General features: G+C 37.5%; 1 protein-coding gene across 1 annotated transcript in view; it reads right to left on the bottom strand.

The window, feature by feature from the left end:
• Window positions 1-23592, bottom strand: part of PASD1 (PAS domain containing repressor 1) — a 168101-nt gene that overhangs the window by 130569 nt on the left and 13940 nt on the right. Inside the window, exon 2 of the mRNA XM_082444880.1 lies at window positions 9434-9572. The gene's annotated coding sequence lies outside the window, so the exon portion shown is untranslated. The remainder of the gene's footprint in view (window positions 1-9433; window positions 9573-23592) is intronic.

Genomic DNA, 23592 nt, shown 5'->3' with positions numbered 1-23592 from the left:
ACTAGAAACCTAGGAGTCATTCTAGACTCATCGCACTCCCACTGCCACATGATTAATCAATCACCATGCACTGTTTATTCTACCTCCTTAGAGCTCTCAAATCTGTCCACTCTGATCCAATTCTTCTGTCTATACCCTGGCCCAGTACACCTGTATCTTTCAGTGGAAAATTGAAATAACTTAGAGAACTGGTCTACTCACATCTGCCCTTGCTCCCTCACAAACTTTTACCCATAAAACACCTGGAGGGATTTTTTTCCAGTTTATAATTTTTAAAATTAAAAACTTTCTAATTTACATTCAGAAAAATCCATTCTTCTGGTGTACAGTTTGATGAGTTTGACAGCCACAAGCACAGAGTCATGCCACACTACCATAGTCAAGACACAGAACAGTTCCATAACTACCCCCCAAAAGCTCTCTTATGCAACCCCATCATAATGAAAGCTCCTGTCCCACCCACATAACCCCTGGCAACCGCTGACCTGTTCTCCATCCCTATTGTTTTGCCATTTCCAGGATGTCATAGGAATGAAGTCTTAGAGTATGTAGCCTTTTCACACAGGCTTCTTTCACCCAGCATAATGCATTTGAGATTCATCCATGTTGTTGTGACTGTCAGTCGTTTGTTCTTTTAATTACTAAGTAGTATTCCACTGAATGGATGTGTCACAGTTTATTTATCCATTCCCCAGTTGAGGGATGTTTGAGTGTTTCCGGTTTTTGTTTGACAATTATGAATAAAGTTGCTATAAATGTTCATGTACAGGTTTTTGTATGAACATGGGTTTTCATTTCACTTGGGTAAATACCTAGGAGTAAGGTTGCTGGGTCATATGAGAAGAGTATGTTTAACTTTAAAAAAAAAAAAACTGCCAAAATGTCTTCCAAAGTAGCAGTACCATTTTGCCTTCCCACTAGCATTGTATGAGGCTTCTAGTAGTCTTACAACTTCACCAGCACTTGGGTTGTCCGTTTTTTCTTTCTTATATATTTTTGAATGCTAGTCATTCTAATAGATGTGTAGTGGTCCTAACTGTGGCTTTAAATTGCATTTCCAAACCAACTAATGATGCTGAGCACCTTTTCATGTACTTATTTGTCTATATCTCCTTTGGTGGCATGTCTCTTCAAATCTTTCCCCCATTTTTATTGGGTTGTTTGATCTTACTTTTGACTTTTGAGAGTTCTTGTTAAATTCTAGATACAAGTCCTTTGTCAGATATGTGATTAGCAAATATTTTCTGCCAGCCTGTGGCTTATATTTTCATTCTTTTTACAGTGTCTTTTGCAGAGGAAATGTTTTTAATTTATATAAAGTACAACTTATTATTTTTTATTTTATGGATCATGCTTTTGGTATTGTATCTAAAAACTTTTTGTCTAACCTAAGGTCACACAGATATTTTTTCTTATTTTCATCTAGAAGTCCTATAGTTTAAAACTTTTCATTTAGGTATATGATCCATTTTGAGCTAATTTATGTATAAGATTTGTGGTCTAAATCAAGGTTTAAGGGTTTTTTTTCTTTACATGGGTATGCAATTGTACACCACCACTTTTTGAAAAAGCTATTCTTTCTCTATTGAATTACCATTGCAGTTTTTGTCAAAAATCAATTGGCCATATTTGTGTAGGTCAATTTCTAACTTCTAAAGTCTTTTCCCATTGATCTGTGTATCTGTCTCCCCACCAGTATCACACTGGTTTGTTTACTGTAACTTACTCTTAAAATCAGGTAGTGTGAGTCCTCCAACTTTGTTCTTTTCCAAAATTTTTTCTCTTCTATTTCAAAAGCCTTTCCATATAAATTTTAGAAAAAGCTTGTTTATGTCTACAAAAAAAAAAACTGCTGTGATTTTTCATGGGGACATCACCCATATATCAATTTGTAAATAACTGACATTTTAACAGTATTGAGTCTTCCAATTTACGAACACATTATGACTTTCTATTTATTTAGATCTTTTTTTTTCACAAGTATTTTGTAGTTTTCAGCATACAGATCCTGCACATAATTTTTTAGATTTATACCTAAATATTCCATTATTTTGGGCTACTGTAAAGGATGGTTCTTCTTTACATTATGCTAAGTGAAATAAGCCAGTCACAGAAGAACAAATACTGCATGATTCCATTTGTGTGAAATATTTAGAATAGCCAAGCTCAAAGAAGCAGAGACTAGAATGGTGGTTGTCAGGAGCTGGGGGAAGAGTAAATGGGGAGTTTTTATTCAATGAGTTACAAAGTTTCAGTTATTCAAGATGAATACATTCTAGAGCTCTGCTATACAACATTGTACCTATCGTTAACAATACCCTATTGTACACTCAAAAGATTGTGAGGGTAGATATGTTGTGTTTTTACCACACACATAGAAAAAAACACAAAAAACAAAAATGAAAGAACACAGAGAAACTTTGTTAAGTGTTGAATGTATCTATTACTTTGATTATGTTGGTGGTATCCTGGGTGTATGCATATGTCCGAATTCATCAAATCGTATATATTAAACACATGCAGGCAAAATCAGACATATAGATCAATGGAACAGAATAGAGCCCAGCAATAAACCCACACACCTACAGTCAATTAATCTACAACAAAGGACGTAAGAATATACAACAGAGAAAAGACAGTCTCTTCAGCAAGTGGTGCTGGGAAAGCTGGACAGCCACATGTAAATCAATGAACTTAGAACACTCCCTCACACCATACACAAAAATAAACTTGAAATGGTTTAAAGGCCTAAATATAAGTCATGACACCGTAAAACTCCTAGAAGAGAATGTAGGCAAAACATTCTCAGACATAAATTGTAGCAGTTTTTTCTTCCATCACTCTCCCAAGGCAAAATAAATAAAAGCAAAAATAAACAAATGGGACATAATCAAACTTGAAAACTTTGGCACAGCAAAGGAAACCATCAACAAAATGAAACTCCAATACAGTTTAAAAAAAAAAAAAGACAATAGACAGGATGGGAGAAAGAATTTGTAAATGACGCAACTGACAAGGAATTAATTTCCAATATGTGCTAACAGCTCATACAGCTTAATATAAAAAAAAACCCCTAAGTTTGTTTCTTATGATGTCTGTGAGTCTGTGAACTTATTTACAAAATGAAAATAGACTCACAGACATAGAAAACAAACTTATGGTTACCAGAGGGGATGGGGGGAGGAGATAAATTAGGAGTTTGGGATTAGCATACACACACTACTATATATAAAATAAACAACAAGGACCTGCTGTATAGCACAAGGAACTATATTCAATACCTTGTAATAACCTATAATGGAAAAGAATCTGAAAAGGAATATATATGTATATATTGTGTGTATATATATATATATATATATATAAAACTGAATTACTTTACTGTACACCTGAAACTAACACATTATAAATCAACTATACTTCAATTTAAAAAATGGTTACAAACAAATAAATGAAACAAACCAGCAACAACAAAAAAGAATGCATATAAAAAAAAGGTAAAATACCTTGTGAGTTCATCCTATTTCTATTTCAGTTCAGGATTACAGGGATTTTACTCAACAACTTCTATGTGGTATATGTATCTCCGTGTCAAGAATCCTGATTTTCAAGGACACAGGGGAGGAGAGAAATAAAGTATTCCAGAATTACTCATTTGTTTTATCCCATATTACACATAGAGCATCTATATATAAAATGCTATCACAACTGGTTATGATCACTGAAAACATTACAAAAAATTTTGCATATGCTAAAAAACAAAAACAAAAAAACAACAACCCAATCAAAAAATGGGCAGAAGACCTAAATAGACATTTCTCCAAAGAAGACATACAGATGACCAACAGGCACATGAAAAGCTGCTGAACATTGCTAATTATTAGAGAAATGCAAATAAAAATCACAATGAGGTATCACCTCATACTGGTCAGAGTGGCCATCATCAAAAATCTACAAATAAATGCTGGAGAGGGTGTGGGGAAAAGGGAGCCCTTCTACACTGTTGGTGGGAATGTAAATTGCTGCAACAACCATGGAAAACAGTATGGAGGTTCCTTCAAAAACTAAAAATAGAGCTACCATATGATTCAGCAATCCCACTCCTGGGCATATACCCTGAGAAAACCATAATTCAAAAAGAGTCATGTACCACAATGTTCATTGCAGCTCTATTTACAATAGCCAGGACATGGAAGCAGCCTAAGTGTCCATCCACAGATGAATAAAGAACATGTGGTATGTATTTATATACAATGGAATATTACTCAGCCATAAAAAAGAAAAGTTTTGGCAGCAGCACCATGTTCCTTATCAGGACCTCCTGTTGTGAGACAGCTCATGCAAGTGGCTATCATCCTGCCTGGCCAAAGAAGGTGGTGTCATTCGGTCAACGGTTCCCTGACAACTGGAACAGGATGGCTAGAATGCACTGGAGTTGGGTATTTCCTTTTTCTCACATGGAAAGCTAGAGCTTACTGGAGTTGGGTATTTTCCTTCCCCTAGGTCAGTTGGGCTCTGGTTAACTAGGTTCTGCTGAGAGCAGGCCTTGTTAAGAACAGAGTGCTCTGGTGTATTTTAAAATGGTTCCTTTTCCCCTCCCCCTACCAGAAGCACAAGGGAATTTCTCTCTGATATTTACTGTGGAACTCATTGAGGTCCTGGAGGTAGATCTCACATTATTGCGCTCCCTCCCCCGCCCCTCCGCCCTGTGACTGGGTCTCCCTGGAGTTAATTCTTAGAGTTGCCTGAACTGAGCCTCCAGCAATGCAGCAATTACAGTTCTATCTTTCCTACCCTGCATTGGTTCCCATGGCAGTTTCAGTTACTGGTTCTCTCTCCTAGTAAGCTGAAACTCCCTGTATTTGCCTGTCTCTCCAATCTTAGGGACAGTGGTTTGCCCTGGATTCTCTCCTCTCTTAAGAATCCAAGAAGGATTGACTTTTCAGTTTGTTCAGCTTTTTACTTGCTAGGACAAAGTGGTGACTTCCAAGATCCTTACATGTCAACCAGAAACCTGAAGTCCAACTTTTACTTTTTTAATGGTGGCTCTAGAGATTATAATGTATACATGTAAATCTTTTATAGTGTGCTTAAAGTTAGTGTCATATGACTTCAAGTAAAATGTAGAAGCCACACGATTGTATAGGCCTCTTTGTACTTTCTAATGGTGTAGTTATTATATGGATTGTATTATATGAATTGTATACATTGAAATCCTCCAGATATAATTTTTGCTTCAACTGACATTCATATTTTAAAGAGCTTCATCTTAAGAAATCCCTCCAAGCATGTCATTTAGAGCAGGTCTGTGGGCAATGAACTGTCTTAGTTTTCCTTCATCTGTTAATGCCTTTATTTCACATTCATTACCGGAGAATATTTCCACTGGGGATAGCATTTAGGGTTGACCATTCTTTTATATCAGCTATTTAAAGATTTTGCTCCACTCTATATCTTGGCCTCCATGGTTCCTGATGAGAAATTCGCAGTCATTCAAATGATTGTTTCCCTATAAGTAATATGTCACTTTTCTCAGGCTATTTTCAAGATTTTTTCTTTGCCTTTAATTTTTTTTCAGTTTGATTACAATTTGTTTAGGCACAGTTTTCTTTGGGTTTATATTGTTTGGGATTCACTGAGCTTCTTGAATCTGTAAGTGTATGTTTTCACAAAATTTGGGAAGTTTTCAGTCATTATTTCTTCAATAGTGTACCATATTAATGTAAGATGTTAATAGTATGGGAAACTGGGGGGCAAGGAGGGGAGTATGTGGGATACCTGCGTACTATGTATCCAATTTTCTATAAATCCAAAACTGTTATAAAAAAATAAAGTCTAATAATTAAAAAACTAAACATGCAACTATCACACAACCCAGCAGTTAGATTCCTGTGCAGTTACCTGAGAGAAATGAAAACTTTTGTTCACTCCAAAACCTGTATATGAATGTTCATAGCAGCTTTTTTTTTTTAATTTTTTATTTTGGCCATGCCATGCGGCTTGCAAGATATTAGTTTCCCAACCAGGGATCAAACCCGGCCCTGACAATGAAAGCCCCGAATCCCAACCACTGGACCACCAGGGAATTCCCATAGCAGCTTCATTCACCATAACCAAACACTTGAAACATCCCAGATGTCCTTCAATGAGGTAATGGCAAACAAACTGTGATATATCCATGCCATGGAATACTACTCAACAATAAAAAATGAACTGTTGATACACACAACAACCTGGATGAATCTTCAGACAATTATGCTAAGTGAAAAAAAATCCCCAATGCTTACATACTGTATTATTCCATTTATATAGTATTCTTGAAATGATGAAATTATAAATTGGAGAACAGATTCATGGTTGCCAGGGGTTAAGGAGGAGGAAGTGGGTATGGGAGATGTATTGGTTAGCTCAAAATACCACAGACTAGATGGCTTAAGAGAAATTTATTTCTCATAGCTCTGGAGGCTAGGAAATTCAAATTCATGGTGCCAGCAGATTTGGCTCATGGTGAGGGTCCTCTTCCAGGTTTGAAGACAGATGCCTTCTTGCTGTGTTCTCACATGGCAGACAGAGCAAGCTTGGGTCTCCTCATCCTCTTATAAAGGTACCAATTCCATTATGAGGTCTTCACCCCATGACCTGATCCAAACTCAATTCCCTCCCAAAGGCCCCACCTCCAAATACCATCACATTGGGGATTTAAGTCTTCAATATGTGAATTTTAGGGGGACACAAAACTCCAGTTCATAACAGGAGAGAAGTGAATGTCTATAAAATGGCAACATGAGGCTTCATTTGGAGGAAATGTTCTGTATCTTAACTGCATCAACGTCAAAATCCTGCTTGTGACATTGTACTATAGTTTTAGAAGGAAGATGCTACCATTGTGGAAAATTGGCTAAAGGGTACATAAGATCTATCTATATTATTTCTAACAACTGCATGTGAACTTATAATTATCTACAAATAAAAAGTTTAATTAAAAAATTGTCTGCATCGTGTTTGGCAATTGCAATCATTGTTGCTTTTGTTGTGGTCATCCATGTACAATGCTTGGTGTCAGTCTATTTATCTCTTGTGAAAATAAAATACAGTGTGTGTGTGTGAAAAAAAAAATTGTCTGCAGACTACGGCCCCCTTTATTGCCTGCACCAGGGAGGAATCATTCCCACTGCCCCACCCTTGGTAGCCAACTGTTCCATCCCAAGTATTCTTAACAAGTGGCCTAATCAGTGTTGGGTTTGTAGCCTCCAAACACTACTCGTTTCTTGGGGGTGTTGTCAACGACTTTTAGTAGGGTGGGGCTTTTGGTCCTTTTGGAGGCCTTTAGCTGCTTACAGCACAGGGTAGGATGCAACAAACACCACTAAGTGGTAGGTGGCCTAGAGGTGATTATTTGATGTATCTTTCTGCCTTTGGGGGTCGGGGGGTGGTACACTTCACCTAACATAGGTTCTTGCAATCTCCACCATGATGTGATGTGGCTACTGTCCAACCCCTTGCAAGCACATGCAGAAACACCAGGCCATATCCCCTTGCCTGGGGGATAGTGTTGAGAAATTTGTCTTAAGTGCTCAGACCTCACCTGGTTCTTATTCTCAATTTCTGGCTAATTGTAGACCTTCTGGTCTATCCCCCAACCTCACAGAACCCCACCTCTCTCTCACACACTTACCTCTTCCCTTCTTCCCTCCCAACCATCAGAGAACTTAGAGACACACACAGATTTTCACAACAGGTTTTTATTTTATTCATCACCATGGGTGTACCCTGTTAGTGCATAGTTTGGTCTCTTAGTAGGTAGCCATTTCTCATTGGCTAGATGTTAGAGACTTCTCAGGTATTTCTGAGGTCTCTGGGCTCACTTCTAAATTCTGGCTGCCCTGGTCATCACTGGAAATGGTGGGCTTCTCCACACTCTCTTGATTTTACTCTGGCTGTTTGATTTTGATTCAGTGTCTCATTCACCCTGTGATAATGGCCGAATAGTGTTCAGTGTCTCATTCACCCTGTGATAATGGCTGAATAGTCTAGCTTTCTTAGACTTAATTGAAGGAGTGTGAGTTTTCAGAGAGGCTTTTCTTCTTGAACTCCATTGAAGGCATCTTTTTACCTGTATGATTCTCTTGGCCGCATGGGAAGACAACAGGGTGAGCACAGAGGGGCACTGGTTTGGGGGAAGAGTGTGGGAGATGGACAGGAACAGGGGCTTCAGGACAAGGGGTGTGGGCTGAGGTTGTGGTGTGTGCCAGGCAAGGACAAGGGAGGAGTCTTGTGGGAGTGTTAATGGGGAAGAGGAAGAGGAGCTTGGGTGGTTCACCTCACTTTGACACTGCCTCTGGACCTGCATTGACAGGAAATCCTCCTCTTCTTCTTCCCATTGGTGCTTGAGATAGGTTTTTCCATAAATGTGTTAGGAATTCATGATTTCCTGGTCACCCTCGCCAGGTCAGTGCTTCCCAGTGGTCTACCCCACGCCTCCTGTCCTACCTATATATACCCCTCTCCAGGACAATGAAGGGCCAGACCCTTAGCCTTTGTTTGGTCAGCAAGGCTTTCCCCCAGCCAATGGTAGCACTGGAAGGCTTAGATATCACAAACCACCATCCTGACACATCCATGCAGAAGGGGAGATGCTGGCAAGGCCAAAACTATCTGGTGGGAGAAGGGTCATTTTTAGCACCCCTAAATTGCCTTCCAAACTGACCTGTCACACTCCTCATCTCCTCATGCCAAGTCTGGTGGGTCACATGGCAGGGAGAGGGTGTATACTCCAAACCTCGCCCCAGAACTACCCTATTCAGCGGTACACTCTGTTTCCTCTTACCCTTCACCATTACCAAGGTTTTTTTTTTTTTTTTTTTTTATGTCTTACCTTCAATCCATCCATGGCAATGTGGCCATATTTAAGTCTGTGGAGATGTGAATCATCTCATTTCCTTCCTACAAAGACCATTCACTTCTTGGCTACTACCAAAGAACTTTTTCATCCTACCTCCTTTTTCCAGTGTCTACATAACTCAGTTTTCTGTTTTCCAGTCTGAAATCACTGCCTTCAGTCTACCAAGTCTTCAGTGAATAAACTTGCTCTGCTGGGTATTCTGGTTTTGTTTCAAATGCAGGGGGTCTTGCTCATCTCAGTAGGTGTACTACCCAGGCTTAGGTTTTAAAAGTGTAGGGAGGATGACACTGATACATACACTCTGCAAGTTGTGCTGGGTGTTTGCATGCAAAAAACTACAACTTAAAAGTGACGAATGCACGCAGGAAGGGGCTTGGCTTAACCAGAGGAATGTGTTACTTATGTTAAAAAGGTTTTCTCAACATGTATCATCACACACAAGACACTTTTATTATTTTATTTTACTGCTGGCACTGATAGCATCCTAACTCTTTTCCTTCTCCTGAGGCCTTCTGGAGAAATAGACCTTACCTTCCTGGTGGGACACTGGTGGAATTCTTTTTTTATGAACAGCTGTAACAAGCTTCCAGCTTCTTGGTGGAGACACTTTGTGATCAATTTCAGTCCATTTACTTCCCTAGGGAGAGGGTCTCTCATTTGAGTTTTGTCCCTGTAGGAAAGGAATGATGGAGTGAGCCATAGGTCACAGTGGCTATATTAATATCAGAAAAAGGAGATTTCAGAGGAAAGAATATTATCAAAGCTAAAGATGCCATTTCATAACAATAAAGCTGTCAATTAATCAAGAGAAGAAAAAAAATCCTTAACATTTTACTCCTAATAGCAGAGCTTCAAACTACATGAAAGAGAAACTGATAGAAGTGCAGGGAGAAACAGACAAGTCCACAGTCATAGAGATTTCAATACCCTTCTTTTAATAAGTGAACAAACAAGTAGACAGAAAATCAGTAAATATATAGAAAATATGAACTATACTATCAATTAAATTAATCTAATTGACATTTACAGAATAATCCCAATAACATGAGAATTCACATTCCTTTCAAGTGCACGTGGGATATTTACCAAGATAGATATAATATTCTAGTCATAAAGCAACTCTCCATAAATTTAGAAGGATTCAAGTCATGCAAAGTTTATTCTCTGACCACAAAGGAATTAAATTTGAAGTCAATAAGAAAAACAAGTCTGGAAAATCCCCAAATATTTGGAAACTAAATAATGCACTCCTAAAATAACTCTTGGGTCAAAGAAGAAATTAAAGGGAAATTAGAATATAATTTAAACAGAACAAAAATGAAAACACAACATAATAGAAGTTATGCGATGCCACTGAAGTAGTACGTACAGGGAAATTTATATTGCTAAATGCCTGTATTTGAAAAGAAGAAATGCCTCAAATCAATGACCTTAGCTTCTCTCTTAATAACCTATAAAAAGGAAAGCACATTAAACCCAAAAAAGTAGATGAAAGAAAATAATAAAGGCCAAATAATATCAATAAAATAGAAAATAAAAAATAGAAAAACAATAGAAAAAATCAATGAGACCAAAAGGGGATTCTTTGAGAACAATGATAAAATTTATAAGCCTAGCCAGACAAATGAGAACAAAAGCAGAAAAGAGACAAAAAAACTGATATCAGTAACAAGAAAGGTGACATGACAACAGATTCTACACATAAAAATTTTTTAAAATATCAATAGTATGAACAATGTATGCCAATAAATGTGACAACTTAAATGAAACAGACAAATTTTCTGAAAGACACAAACTACCAAAGCTCACTCAAGAAGAAATGCTTTTCAACCACATCTGAGTTTATGTTAAGGAGGTGACTCTTAGTGGGCCCCTAGATAGTTTCAGGAAGGAGGCTGGTTGCCAGAGGAACCAGCTATGTGGTTAGGGGGCTAGAACTTTTAGCCCCACCCTCTACCTTTGGAGAGGGGTGAGCGGGCTGAAGACTGAGTAAATAAGTAAATCACCAATGACCAATGATTTAATCAATCATGCCTATGTAATGGAACCTCCATAAAAACCCCTAAACAAAGCAGTTTGGGGAGCTTCCAGGTTGGCAAACACATCAAGGTTCTGGGAGGGTGGCACACCTGGAAAGGGCATGGAGGCTCCATGCCCCTTTCCCCATACCTTGCCCTATGCATCTCTTCCTTTTGGCCCTTTCTTTGGCTCTCTTATATGTACCCTTTATAATAAACCAGTAATACTAAGTAAAAGAAAGAGGAGGAGGAAGAGGGGAAGAAGGAAAAGAGGAGGAAAAGGAGAAGAAATACATAACCAAAATAGCCCTTTATATATTAATGAATTTGAACTTGTAGTTAAAAAATATCCAAGGGAGAAAATTTCAGGCCCAGATGGATTCACTGGTGAATTAAACCAAATATTTAAAGAAGAATTAGCACCAATTCTTCACAAACGCTTCCAAAAAATAGAAGAGGAGAGAACACTTCCAAACTAATTCTCTGAGGCCAATATTACCCTGAAACCAAAGCCAAAGACATCACAGGAAAATAAAACTACATACCAATAGCCCTTTTGAATATAGGCACAAAAATCTACAACAAAATACTAGCAAACCCAGTCCAGTAGCTATAAAAAGGATTATACCCCATGACCATGTGCAATTTATCCCAGGAATTCAACACTGGTTTAACATCAAAAAATCAATCAATGTAATGTACCATATTAATTGATTAAAATTTTTAAAATGCATGATCATCTCAACAGACACAGAAAAAGCATTTGACAAAATCCAAAACTCTTTCATTATAAAAACACTCAACAAACTAGGAATAGAAGGAAAGTTCCTCAACCTGATAAAAGCAATGTACAATAAAACAACACAGCTAACATCATAACTAAGTGGAAAAGACTGAATGCTTTTTCCCTAAGATCAGGAACAAGATAAGAATACCCATTCTCACCACTTATATTCAACACGGAAATTAGGCAAGAAAAAATAATGAAAGGCATCCATATTGGAAAGGAAAAAGTAAAATTACCTTTATTAATGGATGACATGCTACTAAAATTAATAAATTAGTTTAGCAACATTGTAGATTACAAGATCAATATACAAAAATCAATTTTATTTCCATATGGTATCAATGATCAATCAGATATTGAAATAAAAATGTTTAAAATAGCAACTAAAAATAAGATAAACTAAGAGAAAATTTTAGCAAAATACGTGAAGGACCTGTGCACTGAAAATTATAAAATGTTATCGAGATGATTAAAGAAGGCTTAAATAAATGAAAACATAGAACTCCTGTTCATTGGTCAGAAGACTCATTTGTTAAGATGTCAGGTTTTTCCAAATTGGTCTACAAATTCACAACAATCCTAATCAATAACCCATCAGGTTTTTTGTAGAAGTTGACAATATAATTTTTAAATTCCAATGAAAAGATAAAAGACTAAATCAACTTTAGAAACGAACAAAGTTACAGGGCAAACAGTGACTGATTTTGACATTGTAAAGCTACAATAATCAAAGCAATGTGGTTTTGGCATAAAAGTAGAAAAATAGATCAATGGAACAGAAGTGGAGAGTCCAGAAATAAACTCACACATATATAAACAACTCATTTTTGACAAAAGTGCAAAGGCAATTCAGTAGAGCAAGTACAGTCTTATCAACTAATGGTGCTGGAAAAATTGAATATCAATATGTAAAAATAAACCGTCTGATCATCCATACTTCCCATCATACTCAGGCATTAACTTAAAATGGATTATAGATCTAAATGTAAAACCTAAAACTATAAAACTTCTGTAAGAAACTATAGGAGAAAACAGTTGTGACCTCAGGTTGGGCAAAGATTTTTTTAGATATGACACTGAAGTACGATCCATAAAAGAACCTATTGATAAATTGGATTTTATCAAAGTTAAATAAAAACTTCTACTCTTTGAAAGTGATAAGGGAATTAAAAGACAAGCAGCAGACAGGAAGAGAATATTTGCAAACCATATATATGATAGATAACTTGTATCCAAATATATAACGAATCCTCACAACTCAATAACAAGAAAGCAAAGAGCCCAATTTTTAAAATTGGGCAAAAGTTTTGAACAGACACTTCATCATAGAAGATATATGAATGGTTAATAAGCACACATATAAAGATGCTAAAAATAATCGGTCATTGGGGAAACGGATATGAAAACCAAAATGACATACAACTACATAGTCATTAGAATGGCTAAAATCAAAAGGCTGATCATAGTACGTGTTGGCCAGGATGTGGAGGAACAGGAACTCTCACATAAAACTGTTGGAAATGTAAATGGCAGAACATTGGAGAACAGTTTGGCAATTTCTTAGAAAGTTAAAAGCATACAACTACAATATGATTTAGCCATTTCATTCCTAGGTATTTATCAAAGAGAAATGAAGCAAATGCTCAGGTAAGGACTTGTACACAAACATTCATAGCAACTTTATTTGTAATAGCCCCAAACTGAAAACTGTACAGATGTCCATCAACAGATGATTGTATAAACAAATTGTAGTCGAGTCATAGAATCAGCATATAATACTACTGAGCAATAAAAAGAATAAACTATTGATATACTCCATGTGGATGAATCTCAAAATAATTATGCTGAGTGACAGAAGCCAGACCAACAATTGTACATATTCAATGGTTCCATTTACATAGTACTCCTGAAAATGCAAACTAATCTATAGAGACAGAAATCAGGTAATGGTTACCTGGGAAAGGGGGGTGGGTAAGGGTAGGAGAGAGGGATTACCAAGGGGCACAAGGAAGGTTTGGGGGTGTTGGGTAGATTCACTATCTTTCTTTCGATCATGGTTTCTTGGATGTATACACATGTCAAAACTAAGCAAATCGCACACGTTAAGCATGTGTAGTTTACTGTATGTGAATTGTACCTCAACAAAACTATTAATGATATAATCACTATGATAATAATAAATGGTAACACTTACTCAAAATAGATCTCTCCTTCTGAGTCTGACCCTAACCTTAGGGCTGTGGATCCAAGTGGGATTTGTCTTACTGGCCAGCCTGATGGTGGTGATAAGAAAAAAACTTCCCTTTATTGAGTACTTTTTTTCTGGCACAGTGCTAGGTGCTTTCCGTACGTATTATCTCACTTAAGTCTCACAGCAAACTTATAAGGGGATTTAAGAAGGTAAGTGGCTCGCCTAAGATCAGATTTGAAGGAGTGAAGAGCATCAGTGTAACTCCAAAGCCCATGCTCTTTACCATGCCACAAAGGGCCTCCAGCTCTAGCCAATGCTAACAGTGTCCTCAGCATATAAACATTAGGTAAAGACGTCTCATAGGCCAATGACTTACTTGGCAGGGCCTAGAGCAGAAAATTCAATAAAGGGACAAGTTTGGGGCATCATTTTAACTAGTGCTCACTTCATAATCACACTGGAAAAATGAAGCCACTTTTGGGACTTCCCTGGCAGTCCAGTGGTTAAGAGTCCGTGCTTCCACTGCAGGGGGCATGGGTTTAATCCCTGGTCAGGGAACTAAGATCCTGGATGCTGTGTGGTATGGCCAAAAATTTAAAAATTAAAAAAAAAATTTTTTTTAAAGGATAACTTAAAAAAAGATGAAAAATGAAGCCACTTTGGCTTTAGAGTGTCATAATTTTGAGAATCTCACCAATTACCCTGATGTACAGAAACATCTAAAATAAAGCTATTTGGGTTCTGAATTAGATGCATTATTTTTTCACTAGTGGCTGATGAATCTTTCTGAAAATATTTCCTTCCTCCAAATCCTGCCTTAATTCCCTAAAACTCACAAAAGAAATTCCAAAACTCAACATTCATGATAAATCCAGGCTATGAACCCAGAGTTATTTCTTACTAATATTTTATACTTCATGAACACTTTATACTTTTCTAAACTCTTCCTTATAATTATCTATTTATAATTCTCACAAAAGAACAGGAATTAGAATCCCCATTTAGCCTCTTCATACCGACTACAATGTCTACGGTCAAAAAAGACTGATAATAAAAAGTGTTGATGAGGATGTGGAGAATCGCATCCCCCATGCATTAGGGGTGGGAATGTAAAATGGTGCAGCCACTTTGGAAAAGAGCTTGTCAGTTCCTCAAAAAGTTAAACATCGCATCGTTCTCAATGGTGAAAAACTGAAACCATTTCCACTAAGGTCAGGAACAAGACAAGGTTGCCCACTCTCACCACTATTATTCAACATAGTTTTGGAAGTTTTAGCCATGGTAATCAGAGAAGAAAAAGAAATAAAAGGAATCCAAATCAGAAAAGAAGAAGTAAAACTGTCAATGTTTGCAGATGACATGATACTATACATAGAGAATCCTAAAGATGCTACCAGAAAACTACTAAAGCTAATCAATGAATTTGGTAAAGTAGCAGGATACAAAATTAATGCACAGGAATCTCTTGCATGCCTATACACTAATGATGAAAAATCTGAAAGAGAAATTAAGGAAATATTGCCATTTACCATTGCAACAAAAAGAATAAAATACCTAGGAATAAACCTACCCAAGGAGACAAAAGACCTGTATGCAGAAAATTATAAGACACTGATGAAAGAAATTAAAGATGATACAAAAAGATGGAGAGATATACCATGTTCTTGGATTGGAAGAATCAACATTGTGAAAATGACTATACTACACAAAGCAGTCTACAGATTCCATGCAATCCCTATCAAACTAACAATGGCATTTTTCACAGAACTAGAACAAAAAATTTCACAATTTGTATGGAAACACAAAAGACCCCGAATAGCCAAAGCAATCTTGAGAAAGAAAAATGGACCTGGAGGAATCAGGCTCCCTGATTTCAGACTATACTACAAAGCTACAGTAATCAGGACAGTACGGTACTGGCACAAAAACAGAAATATAGATCAGTGGAACAGGACAGAAAGCCCAGAGATAAACCCACGCACATATGGTCACCTTATCTTTGATAAAGGAGGCAAGAATATATAGTGGAGAAAAGACAGCCCTTCAATAAGTGGTGCTGGGAAAACTGGACAGCTACCTGTAAAAGAATGAAATTAGACCACTTCCTAACACCATACACAAAAACAAACTCCAAATGGATTAAAGACCTAAATGTAAGGCCAGACACTATAAAACTCTTAGAGGAAAACACAGGCAGAAAACTCTTTGACATAAATCACAGCAAGATCCTTTTTGACCCACCTCCTAGAGAAATGGAAATAAAAACAAAATAAACAAATGGGACCTAATGAAACTTAAAAGCTTTTGCACAGCAAAGGAAACCATAAACAAGACGAAAAGACAACCCTCAGAATGGGAGAAAATATTTGCAAATGAAGCAACTGACAAAGGATTAATCTCCAAACTTTACAAGCAGCTCATGCAGCTCAATATGAAAAGAACAAACAACTCAATCCAAAAATGGGCAGAAGACCTGAATAGACATTTCTGCAAAGAAGATATACAGATTGCCAACAAACACATGAAAGGATGCTCAACATCACTAATCATTAGAGAAATGCAAATCAACGAGATATCATCTCACACCAGTCAGAATGGCCATCATGAAAAAATGTACAAACAATAAATGCTGGAGAGGGTGTGGAGAAAAGGGAACCCTCTTGCACTGTTGGTGGGAATGTAAATTGATACAGCCACTATGGAGAACAGTATGGAGGTTCCTTAAAAAACTAAAAATAGAACTACCATATGACCCAGCAATCCCACTACTGGGCACATACCCTGAGAAAACCATAATTCAAAAAGAGTCATGTAGCGATAGTGAGAGGCCCGCGCACCGCGATGAAGAGTAGCCCCCGCCTGCCACAACTAGAGAAAGCCCTTGCATAGAAACGAAGACCCAACACAGCCAAAAATAAATAAATAAATAAATAAAAATAATAATAATAATTTTTAAAAAAGAGTCATGTACCCCAATGTTCACTGCAGCACTATTTACAATAGCCAGGACAGGGAAGCAACCTAAGTGTCCATCAACAGTTGAATAGATAAAGAAGATGTGGCACATATATACAATGGAATATTACTCAGCCATAAAAGAAACAAAACTGAGTTATTTGTAGTGAGGTGGATGGACCTAGAGTCTGTCATACAGAGTGAAGTAAGTTGGAAAGGGAAAAACAAATACTGTATGCTAACACACATACCTGGAATCTAAAAAAAAAAAAAAAAGGTTCTGATGAACCTCGGGGCAGGACAGGAATAAAGACGCAGACGTAGAATGGACTTGAGGACACGGGCAGGGGGAAGGGTAAGCCTGGATGAAGTGAGAGAGTAGCATTGACATACATACACTACCAAATGTAAAATAGATAGCTAGTGGGAAGCAGCCGCATAGCACAGGGAGATCAGCTCAGTGCTTTGTGACCACCTAGAGGGGTGGGATAGGGAGGGTGGGAGGGAGGTGCAAGAGGGAGGGGATATGGGGATGTATGTATACATATAGCTGATTCACTTTGTTATAAAGCAGAAACTAACACAGCATTGTAAAGCAATTATACCCCAATGAAGATGTTTAAAAACAAAAAAAGGTAAACATCAAGTTACTATATGACCCAGCAATTCCACTCCTAGGTATCTACCCAAGAGAATTGAAAACATATGACTACACAAAACTTGTATGTGAATGTTCATAGCAATGTTGTTCATAATAGCAAAAAAAAAAAGGAAACAATCCAAATGTCCATCAACTGATAAATGGATGAGCAAAATGTAACGTATCCATAAAATGGAGTACTATTCAGCCATTAAAAGGAATGAACTACTTATACATGTTACAATCTCAAAAACATTATGCTAAGTAAAAGAAGCTAGACACAAAACGTCACATACTGAATGATTTCATTTGTATGAAATGTTCAGAATGGGCAAATCCATAAAGACAGAAAATAGGTGAGTGATTGCCAAGGGCTGCAGGGAGTTGGGGAATGGGGAGTAACAGCTAATAGGTATGGGTTTCCTTTTGGGTTCATGAAAATACCCTAAAATTGATTGTATTGATGGTTTCAAAACTGTGACTATACTATCAACACTGAATCACACATTTCAAAAGGGTAGATTTTATGGTATGTGAATTATGTCTCAATTTTTAAAATGAATCTCCATTTAGCAGATGAGGAAACTGGGGTTAAGAGAGGTTAACTGTCTCGGGCTTCCCTGGTGGCACAGTGGTTAAGAATCCGCCTGCTAATGCAGGGGACACAGGTTTGATCCCCGGTCCAGGAAGGTCCCACATGCCGTGGACCAACTAAGCCCGTGCACCACAACTACTGAGCCTGCACTCTAGAGCCCACGAGCCACAACTACTGAGCCCGTGCACCACAACTACTGAACCTGCACTCTAGAGCCCACGAACCACAACTACTGAGCCTGTGCACCACAACTACTGAGCCTGTGTGCCACAACTGAAGCCCGCGTGCCTAGAGCCCGTGCTCTGCAACAAGAGAAGCCACTGCAATGAGAAGCCCGCGCACCACAACGAAGAGCAGCCCCCGTTTGCTGCAACTAGAGAAAGCCCGTGCACAGCAACGAAGACCCAACATAGCCAAAAATAAATAAATAAATAAAAAGTTTTTTAAAAAAAGAGAGGTTAACTGTCTTGCCCAGATTTCCTGCCTCCAGCTTTGTGAGCTATTCTGAACCTCAAAGTGTTCAGAGAAAACTTGGGTTAAATTCTCCTTTCTACCTATTATTTAATATATATTTAAATATATATATATATGTATAACTGAATCATTGTGCTGTACACCTGAAACTAACACAACATTGTAAATCAACTATAGTTCAATAAAAAAAGAAATGCATTCTATCAAGGAGTGCTTAAACATGAACTGATCAAGGTGAGAAGAGGTGCATACATTTAAGAAATCATAAACTCTTTGTGTTAGAAATCATGTTTTTGTGGCCCATGTGTTATTAATTACTTTTTCTACCTATACATGAAAGATGAATAATTGAAAAACAGCAGCAGATCATCTACCATATCTTAGTGGGAGTTTATTGTTAGACTACCACTGTTTTTGGTGAGAATATTTAATAAAAAAGGTTACGTTTATGTAACCATCATTATGAAAATACTTTAATGTAAATAATATATCATATTGTATAAAATAATGAAAATGATATCTTTATCCTTATTCAGATTATACTACTTGAATATAATGTATTTGGATTACATTAATTGCTTCACTGAGCCTTCAAATAGTAATGTCTATCATTTTTAACTAGTTGGTGGAAGAAAATGTGTTTTTTTGACCTATATTTATATATGCCTCCCCCTTATCTTTCATCTTTATGTAAACTTTTTTTTGGCCTTGCCGCTTGGCTTGCAGGATCTTAGTTCCCCGACCAGGGATGGAACCCAGGCCCTTGGCAGTGAAAGCAGCATCCTAACCACTGGACCACCAGGGAATTTCCAAGAAAATGTTTTATGAAGAATGCTTTTGCAATTTGTTTAAAACTTCTAATAAGATAGCACCCCGAATGTTATTTCTGTCATTTATATGATAGTTTATACAAAGAATTTATAGAAGTATAGTATTTAATATTGGGAGGAGTTTAGTAGAAATAAAACATCTCAACTGGTCTGTTTCCTCTCATTAGACAATATTATGTAATCTTTTATATTGCTCACTTCCCTTTGGCAGCCAGGAACCAAAAAGTCACATGCATGGAATGATTAATGGTAAGAATTATTTTATCTTGGCTCTAAGACAATGACTGTATTTGGTTTTCTAAAATTTAAATTCTTTTAATTATCCAAGCAGTACATGTACAAAATACCCTGTTAATTTTTTTTAAATCATAGATAAAAGTAAAGATTCTCCTTAAAGTTTACACTAATCCCAGATGGTGACCAAAGTTATCTCTTTAATTATTGTTCCAGAATTTACCTCTTGGTGCATTTGTACTATACTTTAGATTCTGAAATACGAAATCAAATATTTTAAATGCCAACGAGTGCTTCCAAATTGCCTTCAGAGTGACTACAATTTATCCATCCATTCATTAATTCATCAAAAATTTATATAAATAATTTAAAAAAAAATAGAGGCTCAGAAAACTTAAGAGACTTGTTCAAGGTCACACATTAGTAAGAGGTAAAGAACCTAGATTTGAGTCTAGGTCTGAGTCTATGCTCATTGCCAATGTCATTGCATTACGCCTCTTCTTCTCCTCATCTCTCCGCTGCCTCCACACATAAAATGCCGTTCCCTCTCTTACATGTATCCAGAGCATATGCACCCTTTCCCTAAGAACTGTTTCTGTTTCCCAACTGTAACTGGAGGACCAGATACCAGTGGCACGGTAGAGGCATGAGATAATTAGATGTTCTAATTTTTCTAAAAAGTCAGCTGGATTTATTTTGACATTCCAATTCGTATTGTGAAAGAAAAGGGAGAAAACAGTTTTGCTAGTATAGGATGCACTTCTGAAATGAGAACTCTTAAAACATACTGTTTTTCTGAAGAGCAAATTGCTGCCCCCATTTAAAGGACTGCCCTGGCTCTCCACCTGTTTCACAACAGCCCTAAGGAGAGTCTGATGCAGGAAGTCTGCAGTTTTTCAAAAACTGTCCAGCAGATTCTAAGTTGTGGTTTGGGTCACATTTCACTGAGTAAGACCCCTAGTGCAAGGGAGCAGGGTGACGCCTTTCCTGAACCCGACCTGTAGAAGTTAGCTCCTCACTCCTTTGAATTCCCTTCCATGCCTCCCCAAATGTTGCAGTTCTACTACCATATGTAGGACACTGCTGAGTATTTTTCCACATCGTGCTCACCTTTCTCCACAAGGCCCTCGAGGGCAGAGCCTGTGCCTCGCTTGACTTTGTATCCCTTCCTGTGGCTGACCCAATGCCCAGCACATAGTAGGTCTTTATCACATTTGTGATTGCACACTGAATTTTAGATCAAGCAAAAAAGAAATCAGATCTTTTTCAGCTTAAAAAAATTCTTATCACTTTAAAATGATCAATTTTACTTTGCAAAGTTCATGGAGACAATGGTATTGGAACAGGGAGGGAAAGGAGGAACTTTGCTCTGACATTGCCTACCTGAGGGATGACTGCTTTAGAATGGGAGGTGGTTGGCAGCAGAGTCACCATGTGGGGCTCATGAATCTGTGGGTATCTGGGGAGCTGGTGAGGCATTTTGCCCCTGACACCTGAAGGCCAGCACAAGAGGAAAAGGCAGGTAGACAAAGGCTGGTCCTGAAAGGTGAGGGAGAGACCAGCAGCCAGACCAACTAGCAGCTGAGCATGCTGAGATCCTGACCTGGCGTTGCTCCTCTTCCTGAGTAACAGGTTGGGTCCCAGCATCTGGGAAGCAGTATCTTCAACTGGGAGTAGAGGAACACTGTTCTCCAGGCAGAATAGAATTCAGCACTGTCACTGAGGCCCCTGACTCTTCACCCATATACCACTGCATTTAATCGGCATGGCAACACTGGAACTGAGGTGTTATTATCCCTATTTTACTGACACTCAAACAGGTGAAACAACCTGTCCATGGTTCACCCAAAGGTCTGTCTGACTGCAAAGCGCAGGCCCATTTGTTCCCCTACACCTCAGTAGAGGCTGCCTGAACATTTGTTGGGGATGTTGGAGAGAAGATTCAGTCATCACATGGAAGGTGGCTGTAGATAATCTCCCAGGTAATCCAAACCAGAGAGTGTCTGAGTCTTTAAAAGGGCAAAAAGGTGAGAAGATCAGCTGATGGAGATGCTCAAATGCCAAGGATGGTGAGAGTTAGAAATCAAAGTGATGAACACCAAGGACTTACAGCAGCTCTTGACTAGAACAGAGACCTATGTAACCTCTTCATTCCAAGAATGGTTTTGAGTAGTCATATATTTTATTTTAAAAATTTTTATTGAAATATAATTGATTTATAACGTGTTAGTTTCCAGTGTACAGCAGTGATTCATTTATATATATATACACATATATATGTATATATATATACATATATACATATATATTCTTTTTCAGATTCTTTTCCCTTATAAGTTATTACAAAATATTAAGTATAGTTCCCCTTGGTATACAGAAGGTCCTTGTTGGCTATCTATTTTATTTATAGTAATGTGTATATGACTATACTACCCAAGGCAATCTACAGATTCAATGCAATCCCTATCAAACTACCAATGGCATTCTTCACAGGATTAGAACAAAAACTTTTACAATTTGTATGGAAACACAAAAGACCCTGAATAGCCAAAGCAATCTTGAGAAAGAAAAATGGAGCTGGAGGAATCAGGCTCCCTTACTTCAGACTATACTACAAAGCTACAGTAATCAAGACAGTATGGTACTGGCACAAAAACAGAAATAGAGATCAATGGAACAGGATAGAAAGCCCAGAAATAAACCCACACACCTATGGTCATATATTTTAAATGCATATCTTTTTTACCTGAGACATGTTCCTGAAGACGAGGGTTTAGTGTGCATTTCTGTTAAATTGGATTCGATTTTAAATGTTATGGGAGACTATATTACTGAAAAGAGCTTACAGCAACTCATTGTGAGAAGGCTCTTTCCATAACTGATACACACAAGAAATATTAATTGTGCATCTACTAAGCGCCAGGTGCTACCCTAGGCACTGGAGAACACAGAAGTGAAGAGGACAGACATGAATGGATCTGGCGTTCCTTACAGAATCAAACCACGTGCATGTTCCTTCAGTTGGTAGGTTCTCTCAGAGTGTATCGTACAAGCCCTCTAGAGGGGTTTCTTGGGACTTGCCATTTAATAAGTATGTTCCAGTTTCCAGAATCTTGCCCTTTGCTCAGTATACCTGGGGTTCACAGAGCCAGCCTGCCTTTTAAGGATGACATAGTGGCAGACCACTGAAAACACACAAGGTGCCTGGTATCTGGCTAACAATACAAATATTTGTTGAATTCAGTGAAAAAAGTAATAGCACCAATAGTAGTATCACTTTGCATTCACATTTTTCAAAGTCAAAAGAAGTCAAGATGGTTTGAGCCTCAGATTGTACCAAGAACAGAAGAAAAGTAATTCAATTTTTTTTTTTTTTTTAGTCATGCCACACGGCTTGAGGATCTTAGTTCCCTGACCAGAGACCAAACCCAGGCCCCTGGCAGTAGAAGCCCAGAATCCTAACCACTGGACCACTAAGGAATTACCAAATTTGTAAAGTAGGTTATAAAGTTCAAAACAGAACGAAGCTCAAATAAGGTTCTGACATAAAAGTAGATAATATTTTGGATTTTGTTTAATAAAAAGAATAATCAGACCCCTACCTCACTAAGTAATTTCAGTTGTACTGACAAAAATAACTATCACTGATTTCTGAAGTGGCTGGTATCAACTTTCTGAGTGTTTCTGTATCAGACACTAAGTTTCCTTATCATGAATATCTCTTTTAAAATGGAGAAGGTGGAAAATATTCCTTCATTTTCTTTAATAATTTTATTAACTGTTCTTCAAAGAATAGCATTGATTTAAAAAAAAAGATATTAGGGGGAAGCCCAGCTAAAAGTTCAAACTGCAAAAATGTAACTCCAAAGAAAATATTCATCATCACCAGTGTCGATATAGTTCCAGGAAATAAGAAAATTTCATTGCTTATTTTTGCAGTCAAAATTTCTCATATTGTCAGTGTAA

The sequence above is a fragment of the Balaenoptera physalus genome, assembly GCF_965194825.1.
Source record: "Balaenoptera physalus genome assembly, chromosome: X".
In the NCBI taxonomy this organism is placed as follows: domain Eukaryota; kingdom Metazoa; phylum Chordata; class Mammalia; order Artiodactyla; family Balaenopteridae; genus Balaenoptera; species Balaenoptera physalus.
The sequence above is the reverse complement of the archived record's forward strand: the minus strand, read 5'-3'. Positions and strand labels throughout refer to the sequence as shown.